The 12,216-nt window shown below is 26.5% G+C and overlaps 1 pseudogene; it reads left to right on the top strand.

Moving 5' to 3' along the window:
• The first annotated feature begins 322 nt into the window (after positions 1-322).
• Positions 323-11,354, top strand: LOC149519611 (ABC transporter G family member 3 pseudogene; annotated as a pseudogene).
• The last annotated feature ends 862 nt before the right edge of the window (positions 11,355-12,216 follow it).

Raw genomic sequence — 12,216 nt, 5'->3', positions numbered from 1 at the left:
TGATGAATACAAACTAAGTTTTTAAATTTAAATACCTTTTTATTCTGAACAAATTAAATTTAAATAACTAATAGTTAGATTTTAAACTCTTTTGATTTCCTATAGTCTTTTAGTATGAATGTTAGAATCATTGCTTAATATTAATTTTCATTTAACAGGTGACATGATGATTTTTTTAGGGGTCGTGAAAGCATTAAAAGTGTGCATGGTACAATTATATGTTAGTTATAAATTAATTTGATCCTAGGTTACTAGAAAGTTTCCCAATTCATTTGCAAGTGCTATTTCTAAAATCTGAACTTTTTAAAATCATGAGTGATAAATGGAAGAAATATAAGCCCAATCAAATAATTATAAGTCTTTGTCCCTTTCATCTCGTAGTCCTATATGTAAGGTGTCTTCAAGTAACTTTTTCTATTTGTAAAAACTTGGTACTCTCAAAAAACCTATCTCATTTAAAGATTCACCTAAATGTGAGGATACAGATGCTGATGTCAAAGAAGAAGAAGGAGTAGACTCTATCAATGCTATAACCACGCTAGTTTCCCCATCTCTTTCTAAGCTTAATAATGGGTTCTTGCCATCAGCACTATTGCTAAAGGGTGCAACTGTTGCAAGAAAAATTGCTGGTGCATCAGTTGTATAGAAATATTTAATTATTACTATAAAGGGGAAAAGAAAATATTCTGATAAGATTGTGAAGAGTTCAAATGGTTATGCATTAATTGGCATGATGACAATGATCATGGGTCCTGCAAAATCTAGGAAGTCCACACTTCTGACAACTATTGTAGGTGTTTTAGCATAATCTTTATGTTGGCTACCTATTAAATGACGAGTTTTTTATGCTTTCCCTTTTTTTTTTATTTTAGATGTTTAAGACTAAAATTCCATTTCATCTTGAATTTAGGAAGATTATGTCTTTCAACCAAGATGTATGGTGAAGTATTCAAGAATGGGGTGAAAACACACATGCCTTATGGTTTATATGTGAGTTTAGTTACATTTTCCCAAAAGGTGAAATTTTTAAATGTTACTTTTGATGCTTTCTATTGTTTTTACGTTGGCATAGTGATATGAGAGTTCAATTACATTTCCCAAAGGGTGAGAATTTTAGATGTTAATTTTGATGCTTTCTATTGTTCTTTGGTTGACAAGATGATTCTTCATGGTAAAAGTGACTACATTTATATATTTTTTGTGCAAATTCATATCCATTATACTTTTTACATTTTCTCAAGTATAACTTTTTAAATTTGACATTTTGCAATTCCATTATGCCAAACTAATCTTATAAAAGTTGAAATATACTTAAAATCATTAACATAAGTCTCAAACCTATAAAATCTCTTATAAGCAATCATTTTATGTAAGGAGTTGTTCAAGATTGTACGTGAACTATTTTCAAAAAATTGATTTCATTCATCTCTTTGGACAAGCCATCTTCTCTAGTTGTGTTAGAGGTTGTAATTTTTTTTTCTTGCAAAAGCTTTTATATTGAACTACAGGGATGGCTAAGGTATCAAAATCTTCTCTTATATTTAAACTTCTATTTGATTCAAGTATTTAGTTTGGTTTTTTGTTTTGTTTTAGTGTTTTTGGTAATATTGTGATATTTGTCTCTATTATATTTTTGATTGGATTGCATGTTAGTTTTGTTTATTTTGATGATTTTTTATTATGCAGTGAATTTGTTATTTGATTTTTTTCATTATTTTTAATTATGAGATCCTTTTATTATTATTTTTTTTTTTTTTGCAGATATAGATGAATATATTTGGTTATTTGAGTTTGAGGTAAATTTTAAGTTGAACTTTTGACTTTTGTATTTTTTTTTTCTTTTCAAATGTGTGTTGTTTCTTGAATTTTTTGTTTATATGTATTGGTTGATTAGAAATGTAGTATGAAATAATTTTGTTGGTTTTAGGTTTGGTTTTTTTTTTATTGTTTATGTATTGATTTGTTTTTAAAGTTTAATTGTTAGTTTTAGTTATGGAAAAAAAAACACATAAAATAAACTAAAAGAGTTAGGCATGGTCAATGGAATCCTAAAAAAAGACAGACGAGCAACTCATAATCAAAGAATGGAACAGGTTTTCTTTTACCAAGCTTTTCAAAACTGTTACTATCACCTTTTTTCATTCTCTACAACTCTAGAGGTCTTTTTTTCACCTTTTAGCACTTTTCATTAATTTTCTCTCTTTTTTTACCAAGTTTTCTTTTTTGGGGGGGTTTATTTGGTTGAAATAAATCATTTAATCATTTCAACCATGTTTGGAGATGATTCTTTCATGCATTTGTCCTCGAGGCAAGCTTTTTTCTTTCTATTTATTTTCATCATTTGGTATAATTAAAAAAACTAAAAATTCAAGACTAAACGTTTAATTTTATACAAATAAGGATTAAATGTTATCAACTTGAAACAATTTAGGATCTTTTTAGATAAAAACTTTTAGGTGAAAAACACATACAGTAATGTAGTTTCAAAGGCTTAATCTCAAGCTAATATAGTTTTTTTTTTTTTATTTTGTGAATTAACTATTCAAGTGCCCTAAATGGTTTTTACTTTCATTTTCTTCCCACTTTTCTCTCACACCAACTTTCTCTTGTTTTTCAAATCTAATTCCTCTAAATACTATTAAATACGAAATTTGAACATATATGGGAGTGATGTTTGTGCTTTTGTTGTAGATAATTGCCCCAATTAACTAATTAGCTTTTGAAAAAAAAAATCTAAGGTTTTTATGTAGAAAAATTTTGACTTTGAAAAAAAATTCTCCTGTTCACTTTCCCATAATACTTAGCCAAAGAATTAAACCCAAAAATCAATTAACTGCTTCATATAATTTTAGGAAAAATTAGGGATTTCTCTTTCTAATGCTTTCTTGTCAAATTGTTCAAAGTAAAATTTTCCTAACTAATTCTTTTTTTTTTAGATATTTACCTCAAATATTTGCTAGATATAAATCTCTATCAAATAGAGAACGTAAAAAAACAGAGTGGTCATCTCTTTAGTTATAGTGATTCCATGAGTTAAAAGTTTGTAGAAAGTTGACCCACAAAGCTTGAGAGACAATCGTCGATCTTCAATTTTACTTTCACAACAAAATCAATGGTAACTGGAATGAACCCAAATTTCATTTTGGTGGTTAAAGCCTTTGACACTAAAAAATCTCTTAGTATAGCTTTGCTAATGATAGATGATCGTTGAGTCATGATCTTAACTCCAAGTTGATGAACTCATATTTGAGACTTAGAATGCATTCAAGTTTAGGAAATGATTTGTTAGTTTTTTTCCAAATCCAAAATTTGCTAACCCTAAATGTCGGAGAGAAAATAGAAAGAAGAAACTCTATAAAGAAAATAAGGAAGAAATAGGAAGTTTTTATAAAAATAATATAAATTATCTTAAATTACACTTATGCATGTATGTTGGTAGCCACATTGACATATATAATTGCCATCTATCACCATTAATCAATTTAACTGCACATGTTATTCACTCATGTTAAAATATCCTAATTTGAGCAAGTTCATAAACATTTAGTTTTAAATTGTATCAAATAAGACATTTGCTCCTTAATTGAAAATTACTCAAAGGTTAAATCCCTAATTAAGTATTTAGCTGTTCTTTTTTAGATACCCAAACATAAAAAAAAAGTTATTAATTTCAAGTACTATGATTGTTTTTGTTTGATTTCATTTGAAGTCTTAATGTCAACTTGAATGCAGGGTTTCCTAAGCAATATGACTGCAAATTATATCCTTTTTCAAGTATGAGATTCTTTGTAGGTAAAAAAAAAAAAAAAATTGATGGGTAGTTAGGCACTACTTAACTTAGTAATCCTTATTGATTAAAGTTTCAATCATTTTGGTTTACATTACATTTGTAGGGACTTTCAACATACTTAAAAACAATACTTTCTAACCAAGTAAAGGTCAAATTCAATTAATATTGGACTTCTTTTGAATTGTTTATAGAGTATAGACTCTATGTTGATCATTTCTGTATTTATTTTTTTTTTACTTTAACTTCTTTCTCAGGCTCTTTTGAATGCGATTGGAGTTAGTGAGAAATCAATGACTATTATTGATGCAAATTTTTATGTAGATTTGGCTTTCTATATACATTTCTATATCAATCTTTCCCCTATTATTATACTTGATTTGTGTTAGTTTTGACTTTTATGGAATCCTACATAAGCTTAAATGAGTTTTAGGCGTTCTAATAATAAGTTTTGATTATTGTAATTCTTGTAGTGGTTCTTGACAGATCTAATAGGAATGCTTGAAGACATATTATTCACATTTTATTAAGTTTGCTTATTTCCTTGATTTTATTTTTCTTCTTTACCAAAATTGTCTTTTCAAGCTCACATTTAGAATGTGACACTTTAATGCTTTTCTTTAGGGAATCTTGATAGCAATGCTAAAATATGACATTTAGTTGCAGATCTCATGAATGATTTAGGCATGTCAGTGTTTCTTCTAAAGAAATTTCATTGCAACATAACAGAATGACTATAGATCTTCAACCTTTTTCTCTCCCCCTACATGTATGCATTTACATGAATGAAAATATATACGCATAAACAAAGATAGTATACACGTAAATGTAGAGGCTGCTCAGATTACTTTACTAATTACTTTATGTTAATTGCATATTTCACTCTAAGTTTAAACTCAATCAAATATCAATTAAATAAAATACTAAAAAATTTCCTAACAAATCGGACGAAGCCAAGCTTCCCACACTAGTAAATTATTAAAATCAAGTATAAAAAATCAACCATCAAAATTACATTATTTGTTTTGAAGAATCATATTATATTAAAAAAAATTAAAATGTTATCATCCCAAGTAGAAGTAATAATTAAACTTTTTAAAAATAGAGGTAGATGTAAGATTTAAGGCTTATTGAAGCAAAACTATAGAGAACATTTCATCTATTTTTTTACTATAATTTTAATTATAATTGTCCAATCATAATAAAAAAAAATTATGTAAAGATTCACTATTAATAAGTATGGGTTCATATAAAATTTTTTTAGACCTCACAGAATTCTAAATTGTAATTAATTTATTTATTACAATGATTGTAGGTAATATGCCCCTATAATTATATATTTTATAAAATAAATTTTGATGGCATCGAGCATATTATTTTAAGTGTAGATATCGAGCATATTATTATAAGTGTAGTTATTTAATTTTGTCCAAGCACATTCTAGTCAGTAGTAATGTTTTTAAAATTGAGACCCAACTCATGTCCAAGATTTCTTTATGATTTACGAACATTGATAGATTTTTGAATAGGTTGATATTTAGGGAGATACAAGAAAAATAATAAAAATAATAAAATCAAGAGAAAAAGTCAAAAGTCAACGTAAAGTCAATTTAGTCAAATTTATTCGAAATTAATTAATTTTAGTCAAAACATAGTCAAATTCGTGGCATTTTGTAATAATCAAACCAAGACATTGAATTATTGAAGACTAAAATAAATTTTGAGTTTTAAGCAAAAAAGGGTAAACTCACCAAAATACTCTTAATAAGGCCTCGAGTTAAAGTTTGTCAAGATTATTTAGAATTGATCAAATTTTTTCAAGTCCTTATGTTTAGAAAGGAAAGCCTTGAAAAAATTAAATTTTAAGTTAAAATGACCAAAATCTCCCATGGTCAAACGTGGTCAAATTTAGTCAAACTCAGGTAAACCCTTAGAAGTCACAATTGAATAGGACTATTAAGGCTTAGAATTAATAAAATTATGATTTGAACTTTTAGAAATTATCACAAAACTCAAAAGAGATGAAATTACAAAATACCCTTTAAGGGCATTTTCATAATTTAACTTTTTTAACTCAGCTTTTCATAAAAAAATTTCAAATCATATTTAAACATTATTTTGTGAGTTGTGATGCATTAAAAATCCTTATTTCATAATTTAACTTTTCATCCTTTATAGGCATTTTCATAATTTAACATTTTTTTAACTCTGTTTTTCGTAAAAAATTTCAGATCATATTTAAACATTATTTTATGAGTTTTGATGCATTAAAACTTCTTATTTCACCTCAAAAGAGATGAAATTACAAAAATACATTTTAGAAGTATTTTTGTAATTTAGCCTTTTGGAGTCAATTTTTCACGAAAGCCTCCAAATTATAATTAAATATTATTTTATTAATTTTAGTGCATTAAAATTATGGAAATAAATATTGAATCATAGGATTTTAGGAAAATCATGGAAAAACTTAAAAAACACTAATAAGGGTAAAATTATCTTTTCTCATTGGGACAGCTAAACTAGCAGCCAAGTTGTATGCTATAATTTTTTAGAGCCATTATATTTCAATATACAATGATCTTATGTACTATATTGCAAGCTTTGGGCACCAAGTTTAAAGAAACATACAAAAGAATTAGTACTTTTAGATGCATTTTAATCTAATAGTTGTGAGAGGGGCTTTGACTCTTTAAATAAATAAATATAGGGCTGTAGGGAGTTTTTTTTCCAGCAACCAAAAATCCACCATAAAAAAAAAAATGTCTCTTGAAAAAAACCTCTCTAATGGAAGTAAGCTTTTTAAGTAACTTTCTTACTTTTCATACATTTTTCATCTTCCTTTATGTAGTTTTTTTCATTCCTTTGATGGCTTGTTGGCTGTCATTATGTGTTTTAATGAGTTTTTGGTGATGCAACCTTATGATATGTGTTTCCTTACTTTGTGATTTGTTTGCTACATGTTTTGTGATTTTAAAAAATGGTTTTCTTCAACTAGTTATTTTGGTAGTTTGCTATATGTTTTGATAAATGTTCTTGCAAATAAAAATAGTTTTTTTTAATATGTTTTCCAAGTGTTTGATGAAATAGAAATGTGATATTTTATTATATTTTTCAAGTGTTTGTGAAATTACATTGGTCATATAATTGCATAGTAGTCTAGTTTCATGCATCATTTGCATTTTAGTTAATTGTCATGTGCATTATTTATGTAGCATTTGCATAATCATCAAGCCCTAAATAAATTACAAAACCATATTTTTGTAACTTACTTTGAAAGTGTGCTTAGATGTTGAAAATTTTTTGAGAGGTTCACAAAAATCACGGTAAACCCTAAACTCCGAAATTAAACCCAAAAACCAAACCCTAACCTAAACCGACCAAATCTAGCCTTAATCCAAACCCTAAAACCTTACCTTAACCCTAAACCCCAAATCAACCCCCAAACTCCAAAGTCAAACCCTAAACCCCAAAACCTAACCTTATACCCAAAATCAAACCATAAACCTTAAAGTTAGACCCTAAACCCTAAAGTCAACCCTCTAACCCTAGTCGAAACCCTAAACTTACCTTAAATATTAAACCTAACCTAAACCAAACCCTAAACCTAGCCCCTAACCCTAAATATTATCCAAGTCATAAATCCAAGCCCAAACCTCAAATTATCCAAACCCTTAAACAAGTTAAACCCAAAAAAAAACTTTGAACTCATGTCAACATCCAAAGCCATCTTGAAATTCAAATTATTTATATAAAAATCTCATATGAAATAATTTGTTATTGAATGTCGCCTATAGAATGGAGCATTTAAGAAATTTTATTTCAATAAGTTTTTCATATGATTCCTCAACAAAAATAATAATAAGATTAAACAAAATGAAAGAAATAAAAACAAGATTTTAAATATAAATATTCATAGCTAAACTCTACTTAAAGGTAGGAGAATCCGAGTGGTCTCTTTATATTTAAAGACACGATTTCAAAATCGTATCTCATTATCATACATAATAACCATTTGCATATTTATTTTTAGATTGTTGTTTGCACTCATTTCACATGTTTATGTCTTTTACTTATTACTATTTATTTGTTAATTGTAGCATCATTGATTTTTTGCATAAAAATGTTTTTCATAGAAAATGTTATTAAAAAAATATGAATTTTGAAATAAAACTAAAATAACATTCTAAGATAATTTTTGGTACTTTGTCTAAAGGTTAGAGAGTCACCAACAATTATCATCTATAAATAATGTTATTTTTATTTTAAAAAAACGACATTAAGTGAAAAGAATTATTTTTAAATTTTACCTAGAAGTTGAAAAATTTTAAAGTAACTCTTTAACCTAAAAATTTTTACAATATTCTTAAATAAGGTTTCTTTTTATCAAATTAAATTGATTTTGTTTCATAAAAGTGAAGAGAATTATCTTCAAATTTCAAATTGAGAGCATTTTTATCTAACACCAAAAGATAATGTATGATTAATTTATACCGTTTTTAAACGGGCACTATAAGGTGTTAATTCTTCCTCAAATGCAACAATATTCTCGAATCCAATTCTATTTTCAAAAACTAAAATATTTTTTTGATAAATCTTTAATTCAAATTTAATTTTATTAAAAAGATAATTTTTTTAAGTGGCTAATTACACTTAATAAAAAATATTAGTAATGACTCTATGTTTTTAATTTTTAAAATTTTATATCCTATATAATCAGGTTTATGAACTTGCACAGTATGACAATAAACTTTAATTAGTTTGAACCAATTTATTAGCGGAATATGATATCTTTCATGCCATAAAAATTCATAATTTACAATTTTATATAAGCTGTTACAGCAAATTGTGTTACTAAAATATTAAATTCATTGTGCCCGCACCAATTAATTAATATAAAAGAAAATCGTGTTACTAAATTATCTGCCTTTTTTGTTTTTCTTGTAGGTTTCTTAGTCTAATAGATGAGGAATAATAGATAAGGAATACAAACCCGACCATTTATATATATATATATATATATATATATGATCAAAAGGTTGTTGGTATTTTTTTTTTTTTTGGTAAAAAGTTATAATTTAAAAAATATATATTTGAGATTTAAATTTTAAATTTATTAAATATTTTTTTAAATAATTATATATATATTAATTGATTTAAATGTAAGTTCAAATACTGATAATATTGCTTATATATCTTTCGTGAAACCGGAGTTGAATTATATATCTTTCCCATAACAACTAAAGGATGTTTTAGCCACATATGATATCGAATTAAGTGGCACCAAAAGAGACGTACCAACTAAAACCTTGACACCCTTAAATTTTTCCCTTTGTATTTTGACTATGTCAAGTAAGCGATTGAGACGTGTGGTACACAGTTAGAAAGATCAAGTTGACTCAAAACATTAACTTAAAAGTTTGGCGGCAATATTTAATAACTTCATCTTCATGTAGAGGAGAGACAGGAATAGAGATTAGATTTTATGCGTGTGTTATGCGAATTTCTTGGCAACTATTGTTAGTTTTCTATTAATTTTTTATCAACTTAATTTCAATTCTGAAATTCTCATTAACCCTTCTTATTAGGAACATATTACATTTATCAGAATTTAACTAGTTCTTTTCTAAGTTCTTGTCTTGTACAAAACATTATTTTATTATCCTACTAGACTTATCCAACGAGTCAAGTGACTCACTAGGTATGTTTAGGCTAAGTTTGGACAAGAATTTATCGAACTCAGCTCCAGCTCAATCATTACTAAAATTTTGTTATTAAATAATTGTTTTTTAGTTAATTCTAATTTAAAATATATTTTTAAAAAAATGTAAAAATATTAATATAAAAAATAGTTTAATATTTTAATAATAAATTTAAATTAGAGTGACTTAAATAATATTAAATTAATTGATCGAATAAAACCTTGAAAAATCTTTTAAAAATTTTAATCCATTTAGTTTAATTCGACTCTATAGATAAAGGCTTCGATTTCCCATTTTGATACACTTTAGTATACTCTAGCTTCTTAGGGCATTATAAAGAAAGAATTTTTTGGGTAAAAAAAGAGAGACACCTTGATATGGTAGTGCTCGCCTTTTTCACCACACACAATCACTCCCACCATACGTACATCATAGCCATAGCTTAAGGATTTATCGTGGGCGAGGACTACTTCACGACGTGTATATGCCGACCTCACTAGAGGTCATGGCGGTCATGTACAATGAGAAGATAAGAGAGGGTTATATAGTAAATTCAATGAGAGAAAAAGGATTAAATAATAAATTTCGTGGAAGAGATTATTATAGATATAAACGTGTTGAAATTTTACGAAGGCCATGATCGCACCTGGCCCTAGCTACGCCCCTGCTTTAAAGAGTGGAATGAAGACGCTTACCACTGAGCGAACCGGCTGGGTTATGAAAAATGAGTTTCAACTATTTTAATACCAGTTCTTTTTTATGTATTATATTTTAACACTGTGTTTATATATAAATATATATATAAAGTGTATAGAAGAGGATATGTTAGGCATGTCAAGACTTAGGGTCTCTAGGAATTTGAGAATAAAAAATTTTAAAATATAAATTTATTAAAATTACTTCTTAAAATTATTTATATAAATTAATTGTTTTAAGCTCTAAAATCTGCCCTTGTGTCAATTGGCAATTTGCAAGTTCTAATTACGTTGATATCATTTTGAAGTCATCCACCACAAATCAGTTAGGACGATTTCATTATCAAAATTTATTCAATGTACCAAAAAAAAAAAAAAGGTACGCCTGCAGTTTAACCACTCACACCTTGAAACAAGACGGATAGGACAGATAACTAAGTTCTAACATAAATTTGACCCTGTCAATTGAGCAGCAAGCCCTAATTTAACCCCACTAATTTTGGAAAGGATGTGACCATTTTTGACTAACAGGGCCGGCAGGTATTAGCCCAATGTCCTCACCATTTCTTTTCATTCTTACCTAACAAAAAATCAATCAAAAGGTTTGGCTTTTGTCAGTTCGATCCATTTTGAAATGAATAGAAACTTGACCCTCTCATCATTATTTTTTTGGGTTAATGTCCTAAATGATAATAAATTATTGTACAATATTTAATATTATATTTAAATTTTAAAAATTTTAAATATAATATTTAAACTATATACTTATTAATTAATGTACTATTTATTATTAATATGATTTATTTCAAATCATAACACATAAAAATAAACAACTTTTAAAATAATACAACAATTAATATATTTATAATTAAAATATCTTTTAAAAATTTTAACAATTATATTAAATATTTTATTATCGTCTAGAGATAATTTAATATATTAACCCTTATCCTTTTAGTTTTCTTTGGTTCCATTGGTTCTCTGCAGGCACCACTGAATATTCACAGTTCTTTGTAGAAATAACTATCAGTTTGATTGCTGTCAGCCTCAGTCACTCCAATCGTAGCTTTGGCCCCAGCCAATTACTGCCTTTCTGATTCCTGTTTTCTTTAGGTTTCTGACTTCTCCCCAGAACTTCCCGGAATCTTGTCCGCTAACCTGATAGGTGTATGATGCTCGATGGATCCCAAAAATCACATGATTCTTCTTTCTTTTAAGAAAACTTCTAATTAATAGAAATTTTGTTAGTTTTAATCATAATTAATTTAGATTTTATTTTTTTGACATGTAATTTAGTTCCCTTTGCAAATTACACATATAATATACCCCAAAAATTACCTATTCGTAAATATAATAAAATAAATCATTCATCTAAAAAAAAAAATCTTATATTGCTTCCATCCCCTTTTTTTTCATTTTTTAAAGATATTTTAAAATTGTATCTTTTTTTAAATATTTAAATTTTTTATTTTTTAAATATTTAAAATTATTTTTATAATTTTTTATTTTTTAACATTAAAAAGTAAGAAATGTTATTTATATAAAAAAATTTAAATTTTAATATTAAATACATTAAAATTAAATTTATTAATTTCATGAAAATCAATAAAATCCAACAATTTAAGACAAAAAAACAATAAACTTTAATCAAAATTTTATTTATAGGAAAAAGATACACATTCACGTGTACACATAAATACATACAAACAATTAAAGATAAGTTTCAGTTACATTGAATTGGGTTGATTGATATTCAGCTACATTGAATTGGGTTGATTGATACTCTTTCACATTTCTTCTTTGGAAAGTAGAAATAAAAATATGAATTTGGATATGAAAGCAAAATGTGTTGTAATAATTAAATATATCAGTTTCTTTATGAGAAAATTGTTTTTGTTTAGTATTTTTTATTGATAAATATGTAGATCATTAGGGTATGGAATTTTTTTTTTTTTTGTTTAACATATAAAAGCCCATTGGACTTAGGTTGTACAATAGAATTCTCATTTTTCTATTCCATAAATCTCTCAATCTC

The sequence above is a fragment of the Durio zibethinus genome, chromosome 3 (genome assembly GCF_047325235.1).
Source record: "Durio zibethinus cultivar Kanyao isolate XHJ-2024 chromosome 3, ASM4732523v1, whole genome shotgun sequence".
Classification (NCBI taxonomy): domain Eukaryota; kingdom Viridiplantae; phylum Streptophyta; class Magnoliopsida; order Malvales; family Malvaceae; genus Durio; species Durio zibethinus.
The sequence above is the reverse complement of the archived record's forward strand: the minus strand, read 5'-3'. Positions and strand labels throughout refer to the sequence as shown.